Source organism: Schistocerca serialis, chromosome 6 (genome assembly GCF_023864345.2).
Source record: "Schistocerca serialis cubense isolate TAMUIC-IGC-003099 chromosome 6, iqSchSeri2.2, whole genome shotgun sequence".
Classification (NCBI taxonomy): Eukaryota; Metazoa; Arthropoda; class Insecta; order Orthoptera; family Acrididae; genus Schistocerca; species Schistocerca serialis.
Genome location: NC_064643.1, coordinates 25,269,627 through 25,273,277, shown reverse-complemented (window position 1 = coordinate 25,273,277; position 3,651 = coordinate 25,269,627). Strand labels below are relative to the sequence as shown.

At 36.8% G+C, this 3,651-nt stretch overlaps 1 long non-coding RNA gene across 1 annotated transcript; it reads right to left on the bottom strand.

Moving 5' to 3' along the window:
• Positions 1 to 1,851: 1,851 nt before the first annotated feature.
• Positions 1,852 to 3,256, bottom strand: LOC126484079 (uncharacterized). Its single transcript, XR_007587805.1, has 3 exons — positions 3,183 to 3,256; positions 2,920 to 3,037; positions 1,852 to 1,932 (listed from the first exon to the last, which is right to left on the bottom strand). It is a non-coding gene; the product is annotated as an uncharacterized LOC126484079 (long non-coding RNA).
• Between the last annotated feature and the right edge of the window lie 395 nt (positions 3,257 to 3,651).

Genomic DNA, 3,651 nt, shown 5'->3' with positions numbered 1-3,651 from the left:
AGTTTGGATCTGGTCGGAACAGTGCCAGAATGACTTTAATACAATTAAACATGCTTTAGTGAATGCTAACATATTGAGCCATCCAGATTTCAATTTAGATTTTTGTATGACTTGTGACACTTCACGTACTGGCTTGGGCTGTTGCTTATTTCAAGTTGTAAAGAATAAAGAGGAGGAACAGATAAGAATTATTGGGTTTGCGAGTCGCACTCTAACTGAATGTGAGCGTACATACTCCACTACTGAGTTAGAAACACTTTCCATAGTATGGGCATTCAAGAAATTCAATTATTATTTATTTGGAAAGCATACAGTAATTTACACCGATCACCAGGCCCTGACATTTTTGTTAACTTGTAAACTTGTACATCCTAGACTATCACGATGGGCAGTTACACTTCAGAACTACTCTTTTGAAATTAAGTACATAAGAGGTAAGGACAACACCATTGCAGACACTTTGTCTAGACTTCCACAAGGTATGAATGATACCAACAGTGACTTAGAAAATATAAATGACTACAGGATTCTCTTGATGCAAGACAAGCAGTATCACCAATATTATATTGATATGTGCAGAAACATGGCTGAATTACAAAAATCTGATCCTCACTGGTATAAGATAATAACATTACTGGTGGAAAAACACAATCATCCTTTGACTAAGTATTACAAGTTACACAATGATGTGTTATTTTACCGCCGACATCCAAATGCTACTAACTGGTGTGTATGCATTCCCAAAGAGTCTGCACGTAATCTAATTTGGCACACACACTTAGTTTGGGGTCATTATGGGACGAAAAAGTGTTTGGCAAAGCTCAGCACATACTGTTATTTTAGCAATATGAGAAGAAAAATTTACAGGGAACTAAAAACATGTGTCATATGTCAAAAATCAAAACCTCAGAATTTATCCACAAAAACAGATTTACATTCTATTTTACCTAGTAAACCCCTGGAAATTCTGTGTACTGACATCAGTGGACCGCATCCAGCAAGCTCTGGAGGCGTCAAATATATCTTAGCTTTTTACGATATATTTTCTAAACATGTAAAACTTTATGCTTTAAAATCCGCCACTGCAAATGCTTTAATACGAAGATTCTCAAGTGATTACCTGACGCACGTGGGAAAACCTAAAGCAATTCTATCAGATAATGCAGCATACTACTCTGGGTACAAATGGAGAAATTTCTTGAAGGACAATAACATTAAAAGTATATTTATTTCGAGGTTTAGTCCACAATGTAACGCGACTGAGAGACTTTTCCGAGAATTAAATCGATTCATGAGGACCTATATTTCATCAAAACATACTAATTGGGTGTCCTACCTAAGTCTTTTCGAAGACGTACACAATAGCTTAAATATTTACGATACGAATTACACACCTAACGAGATCATGTTCAATTGCAAACAGAACGATCAGTGGATAGAACCATTACCTAAGTTGTCAGACAAGGAAATCACACCTGAACAGAAAATAAAAGAAGTATTGACTACATTGACACATCACGCACAAATACGAAACAAACATCACAGAAACATAATAAAAAGAAAACAAAAATTCGAGGTAGGAATGCTTGTACTACCTCGTACTCATCATAAATCTGTAGCACTCAAACGACGCAACGCTAAGTGGCGTCTGCTATATGAAGGACCTTATATAATTGTTAACATACCGCATCCTGGTGCGTATCTGTTACAACATCCTAGAACTAACAAAATTATTGGGCTATACGCACACCGAGATCTTAGAGCATTTCATGCTGAATAATGTCAAGGTCATACCCATCAAAATATTGCTAAGCAACACGAAAAACTCTGTTGTTACAACACAGATAATAAGTAGTATAGAAATTTTCATTTCAGCGGTTCCAGTGACGCAGTTGAAGACAGAAGAACTCTTCTTTCAGCGCGCGCCTCCACCTGAAGGACGGAATATTAAAGTAAAATTTATGATTACGTAGCAGTGGATGACATATTAATTTTTCACGGAACATTTGTTACTGAAGGTACCACTGACTTGGTGTGACACCTGACGAACTGACAGACGTCATCTGTGAAGCGATCTTTTACTTTGAGAAATAGATTAGACACACATCTCTCAACACGAAAAGCATCTATCAGTAGTCAAGGCCACACAGACACTCTACACACACGCACAAAACGCGAGGAATCGAACATTTTCTCTCTCTTACTATTTTGAATATTTATTGAGTAGTGAAAACGCCTGGTCTTGCCTACTGATGTAATGAATGTTGTGTCTAACCTATCTTAATTTCAGATGACATCACAAAAAACATCGATAATATCCCAGCAAAACCGCTAAAGAGGATGTAAACATCTGCAATTCATGAAATCAAATGTGACACAATGTAATAACCTATAGCGATGTAATGATGATGTAAACATGTTTATGTGCAACTATATTATGTTTATGCTAAGAAAATATGTGACGTGTGTATGTATAATTACTTATTTTTTTAACTGATGTATAGTGTAACTGTTACTATGTAAAAATTTGAACAAAACGAGTGCCAAAAAGACATTGCATAGTGAACCACTGTTCACGGACATTAACGAACATTACTAACTCTGCAACTACGCGGAAACCTATGTGAAAGAAACTGTTAATGCCATTCATTATGCAGCGTATCTATGTAAACGCGATGAACGATTTCCTTGATTAATAACTACGAACATTTAGGTGAGCTATATTCAGCAAAAAACTGAAAATGTGAAGTGCATAATTCGTGCATCGTCTGGTGACATTACTACAGTACCCAACTTCAAGATGTTAACTGGATTAAATGGACACAAAGTGCCTGTCCAGAAAACAACACGACGGGTGGAAGAATTTTGGTTGGAACTTCAGGGAATGAAATGTTCTCGAAATGTGACGTACACTCTTACCTGGACTGTCCAAGGATCGACGCCAGCTATGTGCCGTCCGAGGTTCTGCAGCCAAGCTTCCACGGAATGTAAAAAACGAACTGCACGTGGACCAATTACTCGACGGGTCACGTCTGATCTGTAATAAGCAATGCTTTTAGTCACAACCAACTGCATCACTACGACTATAATGGAAATGAGAAATGGACACGCTTATGTATTAATAACGTTGTTATACAACGATGTTACTGTGATCAAAAAAACTTTACCACGACGATACTAACCTGTAAAAAATTATTGTGCAGCGGATGAATATGAACTGTAATAACGACACGATGTGTATAGGTCAACGCACCTGAAAAATACGGACATTTTTCTTTGAAGTATTTCAAAACAATACTATGTAATTAAGAACATTCAACAATCTAAGTTGTATTGTGTTATAATAAATATTGTAAATTTAAAACTAAGTTACCTGTCATAGAATGTAGTCTTCATATGTAATCTTGGTTGAATATTTTCTTTGTGCAACGACTGAAAAACGCGCGCACACGAACAATATGATCTGCAATACTGTGCCGCGTGATCTAACTGTATGATATAACGGCAGTGCCGCAGTTACACAGACGCTTCTGCGCATGCGCGCACTCTATCTGCCAACATTAGAACTTTTACGGTGCACCCGCGTCATTCAAATTTTGTATATAATGTGTATAATGTGTAATGTAAGTCATGTAAATAGTTGTAGATAAC